Source organism: Onychomys torridus, chromosome 17, assembly GCF_903995425.1.
Source record: "Onychomys torridus chromosome 17, mOncTor1.1, whole genome shotgun sequence".
Lineage (NCBI taxonomy): Eukaryota > Metazoa > Chordata > Mammalia > Rodentia > Cricetidae > Onychomys > Onychomys torridus.
The window spans coordinates 35,320,021-35,342,787 of NC_050459.1; positions in this window are offsets into that span (position 1 = coordinate 35,320,021).

A 22,767-nucleotide genomic window follows, 5' to 3' on the forward strand; every position below is an offset into this window, starting at 1 on the left:
TAATAACCTCACCACCCCATACACCAAGCCAAGTGCTAGGAGGTTGACAAGGCTTTCTTTTGTTATACAAATAGAAAGGCATACTGGATGAAAGAAATAAAGGCTAAATAATAGGTTATCTGGACCAGATTTGCCCAATCTGTTGGAATAAAGACAATCCAGATCACTGTCACATACCTAGGCCTAAAACGTCCAAGCTTATTAGCTAGACACCCATTGGTACCTGGTTCTAAACATAACTCACCAACTTCTTAATGATACTGATCCTTAACTAGCAGGACATTGCTAGTTCTGCATATCCCTAGGATGCCCTTGGTACTTAGCTACACCAGTGCCATTATAGGACATGACTACAGTGGATATATTGCCACATCACACTACAGTAAGGCCTAGTATATAGAAACTTGAATTATCTCAGAAGCTACCAGTATGGATCACAAAAAGGGGGGGGGGTCCAGGACAATAGGAGATCCAGCTAGTAATCAATGTAACTGAACCCATTAAGGCCTATGGGCTATGCAGTTCCAAGCAAAGACAACATGGTACTGTTCCCCACCTGGGACTTCTCTTCATATGTGGCTTATGCTTACCAGAAGATTGGACAGGAACCTGTACTTTGGACTTCCTCAGGCCTTAAATGGACATAGGTACCAATAATTATAATTGATTTTTTGTGTGCATATGCCTGACCAAAGACGGCCATCCAAATTATAACTTTATTGATTGGACTAGGGATCACTGCTGGAGTAGGCACAGGTAATGGAATTGTCTCATTAAACTTATTATCATCAAATGTCTAAAGACCTAACAGAAGATACAGGAAGATTTTCAAAATCAGTGGGGTTTTATAAGAGCAATTGGACTCCGTGGTTGAAATGGTCTTACAAAATAGAAGAAGTTTCAACTTGAGTACTACAGAGAAGGGTGGCATTTGTCTCTTTTTGAATGAGAATTACTTTTTAATGTAAATCAGTCAGGGATCACCAAAGAGAAGGCTCAATAGCTCCAAGAGGGAATCACAAAGCAAAGGCAAGAACTAGCTGATTCTTGGAATTAGTGGTGTGACACTTGAAGCTGAGAATCCTGATTTCTTCCATTTGCTGGGCCCCTCCTCATACTGTTCATACATTTGTTTCATCATATATCCTTAATCTTCATGTCCAATTTGTTTTGTCCTGAGAATGTAAATATGCTCCTATTGGTGAAATTATTAAGTCCACTCCACGTAGTTAAAAGGAAGGCTTATTTTGGGGGGTATCTTACAAGTGAAGGGATAGGTCAGTTGTAGGGTCTGGGAAAGGTGTGGTGCAGTCTGGCGGTGTTCTCTGGAGAACTCTGCTTGGGTTACCTCCAGCGTCCAGGGTCCAGGAACCAAGAGAGCCCCCGCATCTGGATCCTGGGCCTTCAGCATCCTCTCTCAGCCCCGCCTTATAGGCGTGGCCATTACTGAAACTTCAATGGGGGTTGGAACTTCCAGGTCAAAGCTGGAATGGCTACCTACTACATCTCCCCCTTTTGTCTAAATAAGAAGGTTCTAACCTAATACAAGACTATAAACAAAGGAATGGTTGTCCAGGAGTAATGAGGGATAATGACCTAGATAAGATGGAACTATAATCAATGCGAACTATATCAAGCAAGAAATGCATACTAAAATCCAGGGAAGTCTAGAGCATGGTTCAATGCCATGTTACAAAGATCATTCCAAATGGTGTCCTATCCTAAAGAACCTGAATCTAATACTTAATATGTTCTATCTAAGATATTATATATATAAAGTTGTAACTATAACTGTTAGTTTTTAATTTTATCAAAGACCTGAGAAGGAACATAATGGTACCTGAGAAATGGAAGATGGATGCAAGCAACTTTTGGGAATCTTTTAAGAGTAGACAGAGACAGCTGGCAGCCTTGACAGTCACCTAATGTTTTTTAGCATTGTTGGTGTATTCAAATTGGCTATAGGCCTAGAGTATCTGACAGATTATTTTCAGAAGGAGGAATTCTGAAAGACCATCTTACCCTGTCTTGGCAGAGTTCAGAAGTCACTTTTTTGTGTGTGTCTTGCTTGTCCAGAAGGACAGTACTCGTATTGTCAGCAGTTGAAGCAAGGGCAGTTCTTTGCCCAGTAGGCCATTATGTGCCAAGAAGACAAACTTCCAAATGGAAATATCTTAGAAGCCCATCGTTCTCTGGGAATTAAATTGGTGCTGCCAGGAGCAATTGTGTCTCACGTCAACAGAATTCTAAGTTATTTAAATGCCATATTCTCTAGGTCCATGAAGTGTTTGAAGATTACCTGTCCATCTGACCTATGTATCTGTAAATCTGGATAACCTAACTAATGTAACTATAGAGATGACAAGCATAGGTGACTATAAATCTATAAGTCTTATCTACTGAAATAACCTAAGGACTAAGGCTTCATGTAAACAAGGCAAACAGTCTATAAGCAAATGTATGGTAAAGGATGATGACTTTAAAATTGTGACAATACACAAGATATTTATAACAGAGATGGGAATTAATAGTGCAATATGAAATATGACAATAATCTTAAATATGTATCAGTATACAGAATATCTTAAACAGAAGTAGAACATACAAACAGTATGACATACAAATTTACATTTGTATCAATATATAAATATTTCAAATAAGAGTAGAAATATATGTACATTATAACAAATATAGTTCTGTATTTGTATCAATATACAAATTATCTTAAACAGGAATATAAAAATAGTTTACATTTGTATCATTTGTATCAATTTGTATCATGCTCCACCATGCCTGGCTAAGTTAATATCCACAATATGATTTTTAGGTTTACTATAAGCCCCAAATGTTAGTGTTTGGAGAGATACTGATTCATTTTCAAAATTATGTTAGGTTTCATTAACAAATCTGTGACCTGATTTGATGATAGGGTTTTATTGTAAGCCAACGGCAGAGAGAACAGAAAAATATGACATTAGGAGAACCCTGTCTTGTAGAGGTACAGAGCCTTTGCCTCATGATTGGTGGATCACAGTAAGTTAAGGGAGAGAGAGGCAGGAAAACGGAGGTAAGAGACACAAAGCAGAGGTAAGCCTAGTCTGGGCTGACTCCCATAGGAGTCATTTATTAACTCTGCCTTGCTTTCCTTTCTGACTTCAGTAGAGAAACCAAAGTACAGGCAATGCTTTGATAACATGGTAATGATGTGAGTGTAAAAGCAGTACAGTTGGCCAAAAGGCAGTCTGAGTTAGCACTAGGTCCCTAAATGCCATCTCTGGGAAATCAATGGCCACTGTTTTTGTTAATAGCTAAGACTGGGCTTTGAATGGCCCTCATGGTAATGGCAGCGACCCTTCTTCTATACATGCTGTAGAGTAACTAGTCTTCCAGAAGACATATGATGGCCATAGAAGAAAGTAGAGGGTGAGTATGGTAGGACAAAGGTCAATGGCTGCACCAGGCTCTGCGAAAGGATATGTCACATGTCACAGCTTTTACAGACCTGTGTTAGTAGACATGACAGGGCATTTGTGAACCTGGAATGCTGACGGCATTACAGCAGACATAGTAAAGATCCAGGGGACCTCTGCAGATCCAAAGAGCTTTTCTTAACATCTTTCTTCATAGGCTACCACCACAGGCAGCTGAAAAGTTGAAGTTACCTCAAAGACAGAGTCAGTTCATACATAGTTAATCTGTAAGTCAATAAGACTGTCACATGCAAAGTTGAAAGCATGTTGCCTCAACTCCTCTGAAGGAGTATGGTTGGGACTCATGAAAAAGGTTCAGTTAGTCATAGAGAGTGAGGATGCTCAATTTTATCTGCTTGCCTGAAAGTACAGAGAGATTTTCATTCTATTACAGACTCTGACAGAAGGACAGCGGAGACTTCCAGAATCCTGGCAGGTAGACTTCCTTGTTGTGTAGTCTCCCTCCTTCCTACTCCCAGGGCTGGCTGCTCCTGCTAAGTTTGCAAGCCTGGGAATGGGATGGTTATGCCTGTCGCCCACACTGTGTCATGAGGCTTCTTGAAAAGTCCTCAGTGTATATTTTGAGCTTTCCTGACTAAGTTGTCCGGAATATTCAGTTATGTGTGACATAGACTTGGTCCCAAACCATTTGAACTCAGGGGGATTAACTGTAATTGGTCTGGGAGATCAAATTTGTTTTCTTAGGAGCTGATGATTTTTGAAAGAGCGCTTTGTTTCATTTTATCATTCTGGAGCAGATAGAAATGAATCATTAAATAGGTGTACAATGTGGTATCTTTGTTCCTGACCATAGAACCCAGATGTAGGATTTGGCTAATAGTTCCAGGTTTCTGGTCAGTCTCATGGGGTTAATGATAATCACTCCCATTTGTATGGTGCCTGAAAGGTTTCACAGCAGTTTCATGTGCGTTTATCACATTAGATAGTGGTGCGGGTAATGAACGATCTGTGACTTCACCTGCTGACCCAAATGCTCTGCCAACGAGATTCTGTCTCTTTCTAAGGATTTCCTCATGAGGCTGATTTAGTTACTCAAAGCTTGTTAAAAAATAAGATAAAAGTGAATAAAGGGAGAGCCTTTGGCTTTTCCTCGCCTAGGAGTTCCAAGTTCATTGTGTTTGATTATAGAAGATAAACTGCAGATGGCACTGAGAAGTATTTTTCCTCTGACCCTATTGTCTCGACAACTGTTTCTTTTTGTGATATGAAAAAGGCAAATGCTTTGCCACAACAAAGATAAAACTATCCCTAAACATAGAAAAGATTAAATGACATAGCTAAGGTCACTTTTCAAGATTAAACAATTAGGACAATGTTTTATGCTCACCTTTTTGAATTCCCCGTTTAGCGTTCCCTTGGAAGCCTACAGATAACTGTGAGCGGACTAACTCAGATGACACCCATGTTTTCAGAGTTGGCTGAAATTGGTCAGTGTTTGGGAGGAGACGTATCAATCAAATCTGTATTTAGAATTAAATTAGCACACAGTTTTATAAACTCACATTTTCGTTCCTATAAAAACCAGTGTGCGCTGTCATGAAAATATGACCAGGATTTACTGTCTCTCCATGAGCTCTAGCACTAAGCCACAAGGATACCCTGTTCTTAAACCTAACTCAGATGCTGCTGTCTCTGAAACTTGACTCTGTAATTTGGTAAGTGTTTTAAGAAATACAACTAAATGTCTACCACATGGTGGAAAATTAGCAATCTGGGACTGGAACTTTTGTGTGGCATTAAATCCACATATGGAAAAAATTAAATATCATCCTCAATGCCCTCCATGTGTTCAGTTGTATTAAATGAAATGCTTATAAAGTGTGACATTATTTAACTTTTATAGGGTTTGTCACATCTAGTAAAACTTATTATTGTTCTTTTGAAAAACTTCGTACAGGTGCCTCTGAGCTCACATCAGTCTGGAAACTCTACAATGTACACATAATTATATATACATATAACATATAATATGTATATGTATACATATAATATACATATGCTCTATAATGTACCTATAATTTGTCACTGGATATAGTACTAGAATATCAACAGAATTCCAACCAGGATGACTTACAACAACACCAACCCCGATAACTGGCAATAAGCAATAATATTTATAATAATACTTTCATTTTTATAGTAAAGATTTTATAAAACCTGCAGCTAAAGTATGAATCATAAATTGTTTGGGCAATAATTGCCTTTTGGAAATAAATGACTACAAGTATTATATATTTCTCAAATTTAAATAACAGACTACATGACCATCACAGTTTACATCTGTGAATGTGGCCATTGAGGAAATTCCATAATCAAATTTATAACTCTGAGGTTATTAGAAATTCTCAGGAAGTTTGTCAGCCTGGTTGATTTACATTGACTTAGAAAGATACCTGATCTAAAAGTCTCCTACTGTTCTATTTGCTAGGGAATGCTAAGTACATTAGATGCTGAGGCCTGAGGTATTCCTAGGAGCCTGGGGCATTATCTTTCTGTCTCAATAAGTGTGATTTGTAGTCCTCTGGCCTCAGTACTGCCTGTGATACTGTGAGGCGAGAGACTTGGTGCATCTGCTTACCTTGAAGTTCGTTAGATGATGTATATCCTTTCTGAGGTGGAGCCACTCTGGCACTCCGAGGCCCAGAGTTCATCTAATTTCATTTTTAGTGCACTAGTGTTGTGTCTGTGTGAGGGCATTGGCTCCCCTGGAACTGGAGTTACAGACCACTTTGAGACGCTCTGTGGGTGATGAGAATTGAACCCAGGTCCTCTGGTAGAGCAGTCAGTGCTTTTAACCATTGAGCCACCTCTCCATACAAACTAAGCCAAGTCTGAGACTTCGAGTGCATGTTTACCTGTACACAGATAATATATCTGGAATGTAATAACGTGGTCTTACTTGCTAGTTCCCAAGGTTCTAAAATGTGCCTGGCATAGAATTCAGTCACTTGGTTGTATGGTACAAGGGGAATTGGCTATGATACATTGGTAAACTCATTGTCATGGCATTTTGTGTTAGGATAAACAACTTCCATGCAGTTGCCCTGTGGACAGTGGACCGGGAGACTTGGCTTTGCTGAGATTTGATACCTACAGGTCTCAAATTCACCATAAAATTTATGAAGTGCCCTGATATTATCTGAATTTAGACATTTAAATCCCAGTTTGGGATTTAAAAAAAAAAAAAAAAAACACCAAAAAACCACTATAGACAAAAGAAGTGTGATAGATCAAATTTCCAGGCAGTTTAAAAGGTGTGCATGGTTTCATACAGAGCATAGCAAAATTTATCATACTCAATTCTTCCCTGTAAAGACAGAGCCACAGTCTGCTTTATTATCACATACTGTGAAACAGTGTCCACAGGGCAAATGCTTTAGGTTCTGGTGGAATGATTTTGCTTCACAAGAAATGCCCGGGCTAAAGTTTCACCTTGAGAATAGCTGGACAGAAGCAACGGCTTGACTACAGGAAAACAGATGGTACCTTTGCAAGGAGCATTTTGTGTATCTCAGGCACAATTATCCCATCACCCCATGCTGCTGCATTCTGGGGATAATGCCACTGCAGCTTATGTTATAGTCTCTGTGGTTCTCGGGGCCTAGATTTGCTCATGGAGCCACAGACTGCTGGAGGCAGCTGGTAGATGATCAAAGACTCAAAGGGCTGCTAAAAAAGGACTGAAAACTGTTTTTGTCCCTTAGTTACCCATTTCATGCTGCACATTCATGTTCCTCGGGAGCTGACAAAATCAGGGTGTGATGAGGGCAGTCCTGCAGTTACGGAGTCTGTGTTCTATGGGGCTTCTTCTCCATGCAGTGGCAAAAAACGTCTGTGCAGTGAGATTTCAACTCACAGTCGTCTCTTTATTGTACTGTCTGTAATACTTCTTCCTCTCCGGTCATCTCATGAGGAGTGACTGATAACTGCTCATGACTCACTGTCTTAGAACTTCCTACAGAGTTAACCAGGATCGGGGAGCAAACTTTTCTTTTTCTTTGTCCAGCAGTGCGGGCAGGTTTACAGCACATAAATATTGCTAGTCACTTTCTGCTGCTATTGACAACATATGAACATTTCCCCGGCAGCAGCCAAAAGTCAATAGTTTTCAAAGGGATTTGCAAAATCCATGATTCCTTTGTTTATTTATATTTCTGGTTGAGAGTGCAGATGGGAAACTCTCGGGTTCTGGAGCCAACTACATTTGCTAATGAAATGTGCTGGTCCAGCTGCCAGGAACAGAAGAGTCAACCATCCAGTTTGGAGTGTTACAGCTGGCCCTTGATAGCGTTGAGTCAGTGAAGGGGAAGTTGGAGACATTTGGTCAGACTGGAACAGGCTGGGGCATCTTTCCCTGCAGCGAGGATCCTGGCATGCTTGGCCTTGGTTCTCCTTTACCGGGGCAGAGTGAATGCTGAGCGTGGGGAGCTGTTGTATTCATATGGTGGTGCTGGTAGCAGAGCTGCTTTCTGGCTGCCTTAGGTGCCCAAGGAGCCACTCTCTGCCATCTGGCTCCAATGAAGGCTAAAGAATGAGTTTACTGAGAACCTCGTCCCATAGCTGGGGTAAGATCTCCGAGGGCCACTGACCATTTGTGATACTTGAATGGAAGCAAAGTCAGAAACCATAGAACTACTCTTCCACTGGTAATTTGAATACTAATTAGGAAGTAAACAAAATGGTAATACTATTTAGAAAACAATGAAACATTTAAGAAGTTAATCGTTTGAGATTTAAAATGCACATGGGTTTTTGTGAATGTATATGTATATATGTATAAATGCATGTTATAGACACATGTATTATTTGAACTTAAAAATGTACACGTCTTTTTGTTTGACAGTAGTTTTTGGATATCAATTCCAAAGTCTTTTTGTTTTTGTGGTGAAGCCATTAAGTCCAGGACCTTGCACACACCAGAGAAGTGACATACCCCTGAGTTACATCCTAGCCACCAAGGCCTTTTAAAAATAGTTTGTTGGCTGATTATAATCTTAATGATCTTTCTTCCAGAAGGAACCACTGTAATGAACTATTCCTCACTTTCAAAAGGAGTGAGAAGTCAAAAATGCTTGCAGAGCATTTTGAGGGCAGAATCCTCATGGAGTTTAACATAATTTGATAACTATTTTAAAAATGTGACTCAATCCTATTGGGTTGTTTTAAAACAACCACTTGGATTTTTTTTTCCATTTGGATTTTTAAAATAGGAACAATAATTCTCTTTTTGCATTCTTCACTGATTTCAATAATAGTTTCTTAATTTAGGTAATTACAATCTTAGCTTGCAAAAATAGGCTTGGGGACAAACTCAGTGAACTTCTAGTCCCCTAACAGCACCTGGGGTGGGGGGAAGAGGGGGCAGGCATACTAGAGTTCTGCACCCAGAAGTGGATTCTTTCTCAGCATGTTCAGTGCCAGAGATGGCAAACAGTGGTAAATTCAGGGAACTGGACTACCCAAATGGCAGCCCCAAGAGCCCGTGTTGTATTTAAGTGGCTGACACTGCTTTCTATTTCCTGTCTTTTGGCTATGGACCCACTAGAAAGAGTTGAGCCAGAGAGGAGCTGTAGGATGTGTGTGCTGTGATATCTGATTTCTTCTGTGACTCCTGTCCCGACAGGAGCCTGTCTTAGGCAGCCCGGGAATGATTCTAATTATAATTTACTCTGTGCTTAGGCCCTGAGTGCTGAGTGCTGTTGTTCTTTCTTTGACTAGCATAGTGTGGCCAGTTCTAAGAACACTAGGATGTGGCTGAGCCAGGGCCAGTATTTTCAGACTTTACCCTCCCACATCTTATTGGGAGGGTAGAGTACATAGAGTATACTGTTGCCTTTCTATAAGTGAAAAAAAAAAGGGGAGGCATGACAATCATATTAAAGAAGAGACTGTAGTTGCAGAGCAGAGCTGGCCTACATCTGGATTTGGTAAAACTCAGCCTTTGTGCCCTACTTGACAACTAAGCTAGCTGAAGTACTACAGGGTCATGACTTGCCTTGGGTCAGTTCGTCAGTCAATAGCTAGTTGCTACATGATCCCCAACCCTTGTCACTTTTAGCTCTATATTTTAACCGTGAAGCCATGTGGCACACTGCAGAATAGGCCACAAAGCATCCCAGATGTGCACTGGGAGAAGTTCTTCTGTGACCCAGCTAACACCAAGCCCCTTAGGACTCGGTGTTTATTAAATGTTCTCTTACAGTGTAAGCGCATTAACCTGAGTGTTATGAGGATTTCCCCACATGACAACGTTATAAGATTTTCTTATGAGGTCACTTCCTCGGAAGGCAGGGATTTAAAAGCCGCCACAACAGGCAATGAAGCAGGCAACATGTGGCTTTGCTTCCAGTCTGTCGTTTTAAGTACTGGAGAATTTATATGAATACAGTTTCGGATACAGCTGATGTAGCTCTTTTGTTTGTTCAGATGGGTTAGTTCACCTTGACAACATCTCTGGATACCCCAGTCTGCTCTTTATCCTTGAATGGTATATTAACTCCCAATCTTTCTGACTTCTAGTCATGAGGATTTCAAAACAACTGCATATAGCATTCAGGCTTAGCAGCCAGGCTTTTCACTTTTTAATGGTGCATCCCAGAGAAGACCAGCTTTCTCTGTTTTTTTTTTTTTTCCCTGTGGTCTTTATCCTATCAATGATTACTAGCCCTGATAGAAACCATTCCTGCTTAAAAAATAAACAGCATCCCAAGTCACTTCTTCCTGCTTAAATAGAGTGCTCAGGTCACTAAGGTAAACCCTATAGAGCCATGTTGGTTGATGGCACATATTTCTCCTCAGATGATTACTCAAGCCAGTGGTTCATTCTTGTTGAGCTTAGTTTATGACACTAATTTTGAATTCTGTTGATGTGACTCAATCCAAGGCATTTCTTTAGACGTATCATAGAACTTTATGGATATTCTATTGTTAAAACAAATGAACCCAACACCTAATTTGTTAATCTTATTCAATGAAGTTTATGAGCTTATGAGTCCCCCCCCCCCCCCCCCCCCGCAAAGTTTATAAACTATCAGAGTTGTTTTCCCTCCTGGAAGCAGCTTCACCCCCCAAACTCTCCCACCCTGTAAATGATCCTATGAAACATATTGTATTGAGTTTATTTATCAAAGGGCTACAGCCTAAACCAAATTTCCTGGCCCGTTTTATTTTCCACATGTGTTTGCTAAATCTGTGTAATTTGGTAGTTTGCCCCCCGTGAACCCACAGTTAGTGCCACGCAAGCATTAAGCAGCTGCTGAAGCCCTGGCTGCTCTGCACAGCCAAGCAAGGTCACGAGGAATGCAGGAAGCCAGGAGACAGGCTGGAGTGGGCCACATGGACCAGAGCCCTCAGTACTGGCAGCTCCACCAGGGGCTCACCTATTCCCAAAGTGGTTCTGAGCAATTCAGGATGTCAAAGACAGTGTCCTTTCCAAATGGGATTTCTCATGGTGGTGTTTAGGAAAATCTCCAGAGCTTCCTGTTCCTACTCCAGTTTGGGGCTTTGGGAACCATTTCAGCTTCTGTGTTTGTCCTGTTCTGGAAAGCTATAGCACATGCGGACATGACAGACATCAAGGGAGTTTTATAGAAGTAGTTTGAACGCGACCATCCCAGCTGGATCAAGAACAGAGGGAGAACATGGAAAAAGAGACCATGATAAATGAAGACCCCATGGGAATAGGAAGAAGCAAAGTGCTAGAGAGGTCCCCAGAAATCCACAAAGATACTTCCACACTAGACTACTGGCAGTGGTCGAGAGAAAGCCCGAACTGACCTACTCTGGTGATGGGATGTCCAAACACCCTAACTGTCATGCTAGAACTCTCATCCAGTGACTGATGGAAACAGATGCAGAGATCCACAGCCAGGCCCCAGGTGGAGCTCCAGGAGTCCAATCTGTGAGAAAGAGGAGGGATTGTATGAGCGAGAACTGTTGACACCATAATTGGAAAAAGCACAGAGACAAATAGCCAAACTAGTGGAAACACATGAACTATGAACTAATCAATAGCTAAGGAGCTCCCATCTGGATCAGGCCCTCTGGATAAGTGAGACAGTTGATTAGCTTGAACTGTTTGGGAGGCCCTCAGGCAGTGGGACCTGGACCTGTTCTTAGTGCATGAACTGGCTGTTTGGAAACTGGGGCCTATGCAGGGACACTTTACTTAGCCTGGGCAAAGGGAGGAGGGGACTGGACCGGCCTCAATTGAATCTACCAGGCTGAGCTGAATCCCCAGGGGAGTCCTTGCCCTGAAGGAGATGGGAATGAGGGGTGGGTTGGGGGAGGGGGGGGGGCTGGAGGAGGGAGGACATGGGAATCCATGGCTGATATGTAAAATTAAATTAAATTATAAAATAAAAAAAGGACATCACAGTCAATGGTTCTTCATCTTTTCCTTGAAATCCTTGTCAATGGATTGATTGCATATGAGGCATAGGGTACATAGGAAACAAGACATCAACTATCTTTAAAAAAACATTTATTTTTAAGTGTTTGTATGTGAATGTTAAATGTATGTGGGTATCCATGGAGTCCAGGAGAAGACATTGGATTTTCTGGAACTGGAATTATAGGGAGTTGTGAGGTGCCACTTGAAATGGAACTAAGGTCCTCTGCAAGAACAGGAAGTACTTTTAACCACTGACCATCTCTCAAGACCCTCAAGTGTCTTCTTACACACTGTGTAATATAAATCTTTAAATGGTGAATGAAAATTAAACAGAGAAATTAATCTGCTAGCAATATTTAATTAAATAGCACATCAAAATGTACAATACATTTGTTCCTATCTCAATCAACCTTACATTTTTGATAGTAATAATTTAGGTAACAAAAGAACCAGATATGGTGGTGTATGGCTGTAGTCTTGTGTTTGTGATACTAGGGCAGGAGAACTGTGAGGTTGAGTCTTAGACTATATAGTAATATACAGTAATTTTTAAGACACAGCCTTAAAAAAGCCCTCTACATATAATGTGACAGTTGGGTAGCTTGGTCTATTTGTGAGACTCTTAACAATGGGAGCAGGGGCTGCCTCATATGCTTTGTCTTGCTTTTGGGAACCTATTCCTCATACTAGATCACCTTGCCCAGTCTATAAAAAAGGGGAGGTGCTTAGTCTTATAGCCACTTGATATGCCATGCTCTGCTGATACCCATGGGAGGTCTGCCCCTTTCTGAACAGAAACAGAGGAGGAGTGAGTTGGAGGGGGGGTAGAGAGGAGGTGGGGAGTGAGAATGGGAGGAGAGGAGGGAGGGGAAACTGTGGTTGGGATGTAAAATAAATATAAAACAAAACAAATAAATAAATAATTTACAAAACAAACAAACAAAAAACTAGTAAGAAATAGTAAAGGACACTTCCAAGGGTTGGTCCAACTTAATCCTCAAAATGTGTTTATTGAATTAAAGGGTGGCCATGGAATTAATAATTTGTTTGGAAAGCCTTAAAAAGGGGATGTCACACAAGACTTTCTTTATTATGTAAATATTTTTTCATTGTGAAGAATGAGAGAATTTTGGAGAATGTATAGAGGACAATAACACTACTATTGTTGCTTTTTTCCCCAGGCAGTCTACAACTATTAGTGATGCTACTTACAGTATTTTTTGAGTATCTAATGGTGAAAAAGCAATATGCCTTCCATAGAATTGGTGTTTTGAATTTCAGTGTCTTCCAAGGCTAGTGATACTTAGTATAATAGGCTCTCACAACGCAACAACAAAAATCCCCTACCACTTCTAGTCAGCCTAAGATAACGAGGATCAGCAACTCACACTACAGGGCACTGTGTTGCCAAGGTGTGAGGTTTGGTAGGTTAGGTTTATCATATATATGTTGTTTTTCCATGGTATTTTCAGTTTTCAGTGTGCTTGAGAAGTAATTTCATCATTATAGGTCAAGGACCATTAGTTTTCCTGGTAAATGTGTGTGTAAAAAGGAAAAGGTAGAAGAAATATCTATATTGATTTCTCTATCAATATGTATCTATATAATATAAAACAAAGTTGGGATCATCCAACATAATGGATTTTAAACCTCTGTTAGCAATTGAATCGATACATCATGAGAATTTCCCTCTGTGAATGAAGTTTTTCAGACATGATTTTTAATGGTTTACATAGTACCAGATTATATGGGTAATCGTGATCTAATGCTTTAATTTTAAACCGTAAGGTTCTTTTTGAAATCCTAACAAGTACAAATAGCTTCCAATCAAGTATTTCTATATTCACATTTCTTGCATATGCTTTTGCTTAGTACTAGGATAAGGTCAGGCAGAATGAACTCTGAAATTACCTCGCCAAAAGAGATTATTTTTGAAGGGTCCTAATTTCCCACCACAATTTTTAAATTAGTAGGGATGAGAATAATTGCATCCTACATCTTTTTAAAATTGGTTATCAAAGTTTAAAATGACTGCTTTTGGGGAAGAAAAAAAAAACCTTTAAGGCAGAAACTGTATTCAGACCATGGAAATGTTAATATTGGTATTCTTAGGGAATTTATAAAGTCTGAAATTTCTCACTTGAATCTTGAAATGTTCAGTTAGGCTTACCAAATGCTACCCACCTTATTGGCCACACAAACTTGTCACTGAGCTATCAAGACTATCTTTGAAAGTCAAAGATGAGGTAGGTTGGTGTAACAAAATAAAAACTGCCTGCTGCCACAGTTCTTGGGGAGAGTGGTTTATCTTCTGTGTGAAGCCTTCCAGCGATTAGGCACTACAGCCCTGCCAGGCCACTATAGAGCTCACTTCTGTAGGTGAGGTTTTGGCAGTTAGCCTACCTTCCTGTCCTAGAGGGCCAGCTGGACAGACTTAGCAGCACATGTACCACAAAGTTGACCTGTGTTTCCTGTAATTTGTATGTGGCACATACTATCTTTGTTCTGTATTTTAAAATTTGCAGTGAACTAGGAGTAATCCTAAAAAAATTTAACAAAATATTGGCTCTAGCCATAAGTCAGTACAAAGCTACCTAATTATGGTTTCATACATACTATGCTAGACTAATTATGTTGTGACTGCTTAGAAGGAGGAACTTCTTATTAAGGGGACGTCTTCCTTTTCTATGGCATTCCCTGCAACACAAACTTGCAAGATTAACACTGGGGATTACATGCAGAGCTTCCTAGTATGTGTAAAATCAAGGCCTGCCCCGAGTGATCCACTTTCTTCAGTCAAGCTTGCCTTCTTAAATGTTCCATAACCTCCCCAAACAGTGTCACCAGCTGGGGACCAAGTGTTCAAACACAATAACCCATGGGGGTGGGGTTTCATCTTCAAATCTCAGGTTTTAGTCAGGTCCTGTAGAGGGAAGGAACCAAGGGGATGAATATCTATCTATCTATCATCTATCTATCTATCTATCTATCTATCTATCTATCTATCTATCTATCATCTATCTATCTATCTAATCTACTTATTCATTCATTCATTCATTTATTAATTAAGAGAGCTATAAAATACTGGTAGCCAAATCACACCCCAGACACTGAGAACATCTCACTCCATCCTTGAGGCTGGTCTCTTCTACAGCAGAGTAGTCCCAGAAGGGCTGTCTGTCACTGGGGGGGGGGGGGGGGGGGGGGGGGGGCACAACCCATAGTTACTCATTCTATAAGCTAGGGTGCCTCAGTTGTCCCAGTCTGGCAGGAAGCCTGGAAAGGTCCTTGAGAGCAGCTGGTCCCTATTCCAGGCTGAAAGCTTGGAAATGTTGATTCTGATAGTAGTGAAGGAGCCAGCAGCCTTGGCAACAGGGCAAATCAACTTGGGCAGTGAGGCGGATGGCCAACTGCGCAAAAGTTCTTCTTGAGGAGTAGATCCCCAAAAGCCAGTAAAAGCGTCAGAGACAGCTCCTGTTCCCACTGTTAGGAGTCCCCAAAGAGGACCAAACTACACAAATGTAACATATATGCAGAGTGCCTAGGTCAATCTCATGCAGGTTCCCTACTCACACTGGGTCACCTGGCCCAGCCTTAATACAGGGGGAGGTGCTTAGTCTAACTGCAACTTGATGTGCCATGTTTTGCTGATACTCCTAGGAGACCTGTCTTTTCCTAAACAGATCAGTGGATTAGGGGGTGAGAACAGAGTGGGGTAGCGATAGGGACTGAGAGGAGAGGAGGGAGGGGAAATTGCAGCTGGAATGCAAAATAAATAAATAAACAAATTTATTTGAAAAATTCTTTTTGAAATACTCCTTTTTATGGAGGAGGGGAGCTGGATTGCTACCTGAAGTTGCTGCCCACATTTGGGGTGGGACTTGCCATGTCAATCAAGATAATAAAGGGAATTTTTCAGGTGAGGCTGCCTACTCAGGTGCTTCTAATTTGTGGCAAGTTGACACTAAACTAACCATAACAATATCATAATAGTAATAAAATGTGTTCATAAACTTTGGATTTATTGCTTAAAAATTATCTTTCAAAATTCTCAAGTAATCCTGGGTGGGTATACAATTTAAGTGATATCCTTCCTTCTTTTTTCCACTTATTCTTTCTCTTCTCCTCCATCCGCTTCTGACATTTTTCTGTTTCAGAGAGAAGGCCTTACTATGAAGCTCAGGCTAGACTTCAGTTCTTGATCTTCCTGATTCAGGTCTCTCCAATGCTGGCATGACAGCATACATCACCATGCTTGGCTTTGTGCTGTTAGGCACTGATACTATCTGTCTGTCTGTCTCTTTATTTATTTCTTGTACTGGGGCTTGAACCAAGGCCATGCATAAACTGGGCAAGCATTCCACCACTAATCTACACTTCAACCTTGTATTTTCTCAACGCAAAGGATAAAGAGGTTAAATGTCTTGGCAACAGTTACTCAGTTAATCAACTGCAACTGCTATCTATACGTCTGATTCTAAATTTTAATGCTCTTTTACCTCATAATTTAATACAGTAAGCTACAGGGTCCATTGTTTCTAAATGAGTGCTTATTGATTTTATATGATGCTATGAGGCAAACATTTGAGTCTTTTTTTAAAAACTCTGTGTGTGTGTGTGTGTGTGTGCACGCGCGCGCGCGCGTGCATATGCACGATGTGAGTGTGTGGGTGTATGTATGGTGGTCAAAGAACAGATATGTTGAATCCTTCCTCTTTCCAGCTTTCCATGGGTCTGTGGATTGAGCTCAGGGTGCCAGACTTGTGTAAGCACCTTTATTCATGAACCATCTCAAGAGCATCTAAGTCTTATGAGTTTTTTCTTGTCCAAAGTTAAAACAGCCTATAGACTTGACTCAGAGTAACTTTTAAAGAAAAGGCATCAGCACTGTGTTGTGGAATAATCCATGTGTACACTGTAAAGATTTGTTGCTGTGATTGGTTTCATAAAGAAGCTGACTGGCCTATAGCTGGACAGGATAAGATTAGGTGGCAGAACCAGGCAAAGGACACTGGGAAGAAGAAGGATGGAGTCAGAGGAGTCACCACGAAGACATGGAACAAGACTGCTTCAGGACAGGTAAAGTCATGAGCCATGTGACAAAACATAGGTGAATAGAAATGGGTTAATTTAAGTTGTAAGAGATAGTTATTAATAAGCCTGAGCTATCATCTGAGCATTTATAAATAATAAACTTATTAGTTTCCATGTGGTTATTTGGGAGCAACTGCTGAGACACAGAAAAACTCTGCCTACAGCACTGTGCACGTGTCCTCATGGCCCAAATTTCTTTTTGTGTTTGTAAAACGATTTCACCAGCAGAAGAGAATAAATGCCAAAATCTTTCTTATTGAATTTGATCTGCTGATCACATTTATCAGAGCAGGAACCCCAAACTCCAGAAGCTGGTGACTGGCAAATGGTGAGTGTATGGTGATACTGGGTCCCTTCTCTGTTGATAAAGAAGGAATAGATCAAATTGGAAAAATTGAAGATGATCCTATTTGTGTCTGACTTATATTTGTTTGTAACCACTTGCTGTGTGGCTATAAATGTAGACATCTCCAGGGTGGAGGAAATAATATAGAATGTTGAATCCTGGTATAACCTCTGGCCCGGTTAATGAGAACTCCAGAGTGAAGATAAAGGTCACAATGGACGTGCCAAGACTTTCATTAGCCCACAAAACGGAAATTTATTTGACCCTAACTCCTCCTGCTGGCACCCAAGGGTGCTATGAAACTGAGTTCTAATCAAAACAGAATAATAAAACATGATCTAAAAAGGGATAAGTGTACAGGTTAGCTTTCAAAGCACTAAGTATTTTGTTATTTTAAGTACAGAATTCTCCAACAAACAACTTTCTTTTGTACTTGAATATGATCCATAAGATATATTTTTTTCCTCACAGAGCTTCAAGCAGTACTAGAGTGAGACACTTAACTGCCACGTAATAGGACAGAAATGACTCTCTGACAATTTTCCACGGTAGAATCAGTGTAGGGTGGGACTAGTACTAACTTTCTCAAATACCTACATACATTCCTTTCTGTGTGGCTGAACTAATTAAGTTCAATTTGTTTTTTCAGGTAATGAGCAAATAATGAGTGCCAACCATGTATCAACAACATTATTATGTCTTATACCTTCTGCTGTTGGGAAGTGCAAGTAATTGAGAACTGAAAAATAATTGCCTCTTAGGCTTGTATTAGAATATTTGAACAATTCTATTGCTATGTTCTTAACCCCCACTCCCCATTTTCAGTTAAGCTTCAGTTTTGGAGACATTTTTGCATTTATTTTTTTAATGTGTGCATGTGTGTTCTCCAAGGTACACATATGGAGGTCAGAGAACAACTTTTGGGAATCAATTCTCTTCTTTTCATGTTTAGGTTACATCTGATTTAATAACTTCCTTTACCCACTGAACCACCTTGCTGGCACCAATTTGGAAATTTAATCAAGGTTGATAATTACAAAGAACTTAGATTCAGATCTATGTTTTTCAATTGTTGTCCATATTGCTATTAGCTTCTGAAACCCATTCTCCTGACTATGCCAGTTGATACTGTTTACAGAACTCATGTTCTAAAAACAATTCACAACACTATAGTTCTAAGATATACAGCTTTTATAGGCATGTTAAATGTAGAGAATTATTACACTGAAGATAAAGTATGTTCACTTACACAGATGTCTCTCAAGTCTTGAAATTTTTGCATAAACCTTAGCCATGCTCAAAGTCTAAGGTTTCACTAGAGTTGTTTTTAGGTTGTGTCATGTTGACACTTGGCTCCCACACTCTTGTTCTGGACCCCCTTAGCTCCATGAGAGGAAGTAGCTCTACCTTAGGGACACATTGAAAAATACTTTGTGCAAATTTGTTCTTCTACTTGGTCATCAACATCTGAGAGGTAAACAGCCCAATATTTTTGATAGGCAGAATTTTGTAGCCAGAATAATATTCTTTTATGAAGTTACAATAATCTCTCTTATTTCTGAAAATTCTGTCATCTATTCCAAGATAGATATGTTTGAATATATGTGTCATGTATATGTGTATATATGCAATAGAAAATCGTAGAAACATTACAACAGTACTTTGCAGATGCCAAGTTTGTTTGTTTCATTCTTTTTCTTTGTGGTCCTGAGGATTACATCCATGGCCTTGTGAATGCTAGGCAAGGTTCTACCACTGAGCTATATCCACAATCACAGATTCTTTTACTAATGGTTGAAAAATTAATCTTATTTCAGAATGCTAAAATATGAGGAAAAATGTGATGCTAGGATTAAAGAATGGGCAATTCAAACAAAGGTAGCCATTTTGCTTCCTAGTGTGCTGACCAGTTAGGCACAGGAGTGGTGAGGTCAGGTTTATTCCTGCATGATGTCTGATAACCTTTGACTTCTCTGAGGAGAAGAGTATGTTAGTGTGATTGACTAATTTGATATATTCCAATTCAAGTGAAAAACATCATGAACTAAGAACAACTACACTCCTTTTTTATGAGTTTACAAAAGTAGAGCAGCAAATATAGTTATCTTTCTCACTAGGAGAAATGTTTACAAGATAAAAAAAGGATGACTTTCCAATGTTAAAAAAAACCCCAATATGTGTTAAGCAAAAAAAGCACTTAATATGTTTCTCTAGCCAGTGGAATCGTTCAAATACACTAAAGAAAAGAAGGAAGAGCAAAGGCACTTATTTTTGGTAGTCGAAGCAACCACGTAGTACCAACGAAGTGGGTTCTCTAGCTGTGACTGGTAGCCAGTGCCTGCAAAGGATTTATATATAGATACAACCCTAAGTACATCTATTCTAAGTGTTGGAGGCAGAACCCAGGGCCTTGCACATGTCTGGCAGTTACTCTATCACTGAGTTGCACCACCGGCCCTATCATTTATTTGAAACTTGTTTACTTCTTTTTTGGGTTTTGCCCCAGGACCGCCCCCCCCCCCATTCTGTTGTCTTTAGGCCTCCTCTTTGATGTGTTAGGATCTTGATTCTCTTGGGCCCTCAGAGTGACTTAAAAAAAATATTTCTGCTTTCTTTAATGGAATACATTTTCTCTAACACAAAGGGGAGCTACCCGTCTGCACGGTGGATAAGAGGTGAATAGAAAATGATACTGGGTAAAAATGAAACCTCAGGGAAAAAAATACACACCCTGTTCTGTGCTTTCTGTATTTTAACTATATTTAAGTCACCAGTGTTCTTATTCCTATTTTGTAGACAAGGAAATGGAAGCACAGAGATTAAGTAACTTGTTGGGACTGCACAACTGTTGCGGGTCCTGGAGGGGAATGAATAGTTTGAGTCTGTGGCCTGGAGGAGAGTCCTTGCTGCTCTGCTGGGAAAGTGGGCAGGTACAGGTAGGATAGAAAATTGGTATCTCAAAATATCACCCAGTGCGTGAGTTCAGGACCAGGCATGTGATAGACGTAAAATCAGTGGTTTTTTAAAAATAAGTAAATACATGAAAAACTTTCTCATATGACTTAATCTGCCTGCTACCTGAGTTTTATGTTATTATAATTCAGATTTGCCTTTTGAGTTTAAAATAAAAAAAAATTAAGATCATCTGTAGGTGGTATGGAATAATTCCTTGAACTAGAAGTCCCAGAAAATTGCTGGCTTCACTTTTTAAAGCATTGTACCCAATCTGTGCTGTGTCACAGAGCTCTTCGTCATTGACAGAATTCATCAGTTTGAATTTTCATTTGTAACAGCTTTTTCTCCCTTGACGGATTGTGCACGCAACGGCCCTGGATATTACCGTTGAGTTTTGCTCAGTGACGGCAGGCACTCCAAAAGTCTACTTTGCTCTGCGCACAGCCTCCATATATCCTGCCTGAAACAAGTGTTCTGGGATCTGTCTTTACCCTCCTGAGCTTATGTATCAGAAAGTCTGTTCTTTGAGGGAAGTCAGAAAACATACTGTTCCATGTCTGTGATGAGAGGCAGATCTCCCATTAAAAGAAAAGCTGAGTAGGTTGCCACATAAAAGGGAATTCCAGCAGGCTAATTTGGGGCGCTGAAAAAAGATCTAGCCGTAAGAGTGCTTTCTGGCCGTGGGCCCACAGCATTTTCAACTGATTGTGAAATGGAGAGATTTTCATCACGTTGGGACTTTGCTTTTTTAGTATTGCATTGTTCTGATGGGGCAAACAAGTGAGATTACACAGGTCGGCCCCGTTACCATAGATGTCCTCATGCACATGATCGGAACAAGACAGCCTCCTGCTCGGCGATGCTCTGAAAGTCAAAACCGAGCGAGGATTCATAAATGTTTCTCCTCTCCAGGTTCTGTTTTGTTCTACCTCGCCACCTAATTTTCTTTCCTTTTGTGTTATTCTGGAAATGCTGAAAGTGCTTTAGGTGGAAGAAAACTGTAGAAAGTTGTTGATGTCTTCTGTTAATTGTTTCCCCAGTGGCTTAACACCAATGTATACGAATTCTTTGTGGATCCGGGCAACCTGCCATAGCCAGTGTCCTCTACGCCATGAATCAGTGACTGAGAACACTTTAATCTTGTCTGTCTACCAGTTCCATGTAAGAACCATCTTCTTGACAGAAAAAAACAAAACAAAAAACAAAAAACAAAAAACTTTCCACGACTTCAGGCTGAAAGTGATATATGTCACATTTGCTCCCACTTTGTTGGTGGAAGCCATTATATAGCTTTGCCCAACGGATAGGACCAGAAAGTAACCTTCCTCTTGACTTAGAAAAAGGTGGATATTGGTGGGTACTAATAATAGCATAGTCAGGCTTACCTCACACCAGCATAATCCAAGTGGCGCAGAGTCCTAATGAACATATAAAGCCCCCAAGTCTGCAACCTACACAAACTCCTAAAATGAAGCACTTCCTCTGGCAAAGTCCATTTCTTGTTTTTGTGATGCAGTTAAGGTTCTCTCAAAGAGTTGCCCTCCCCCACCCCACCCCATAGAATGTCTCATTTTTCTCTTGTTGTTGCAATGTAAGCTTAAGTCTGTAGGCAGAGTCTGGATTTCTAGCCCTTTGAACAGACACCTTCTTTAGTACTCCAGATCTGAATTGCTTCGGTTCTGAACATACTCTGCAGTAACAGTCAAAGGCATTTGGAACTGTAGGATGCAGCTGGCCTCACTCTGTTAGTTCCTATTCTCTTGGTTCTCTGGACTCATCACAGTCCTCATCCTGTTCTCTCAGACCACTCAGGGGCTGGCTATCTAGTGTCTAAAAGGAAATGTCAGCTTGAGGGATGTCTAGGTAGATAGTGGTACCTTAGGGCTCCAGTATTCATTTATTTTATTCTAATGCTCTTCTAGGTTTTGGGTAATTCCATTTTTTTATCTGGTACCATATTCCTTATCCCTGGATACCTTTCTTGAATATTTCTTGAAGCTGGTAATGGATTCTTTCAGTTGTTATTTGTCTGAGAAAGTCTTTATTTCTACTTTATTGTTTTGAATTATATACCTACAACATATATAATATCGAAGGAAGCAGAACACTGGGTTAATTTTTTTCCTTCAGCAATTTTATATTAGCCTCTGTTTTCTGTATTGTGTGATTTCTAATGAGAAATCTACTATAAACTTTCTTTGCCCCCTTTTATAATTAATGAAAGATAAATAGTCTGGAATTCTATCATGTTGACAAGCCAAAAAATTTAGTCTGTCACAGTTTCACAGGAACTGGCAACAGACAAAAGACTCTAGAGTCAGAAAAACAAAACAAAACAAAACAAAACAACAAAACTGTTTCTCAAGGCCTGGCAAAGTAGGAAAGCCTGACACATTGGCTTCAGTCCCTCCTCCCTCCAGCTCTTAGAAGGCTGATGTCAATGGACCTACATGGATTGTGTTGTAGGACGCTGACCTTAAAGAATTTAG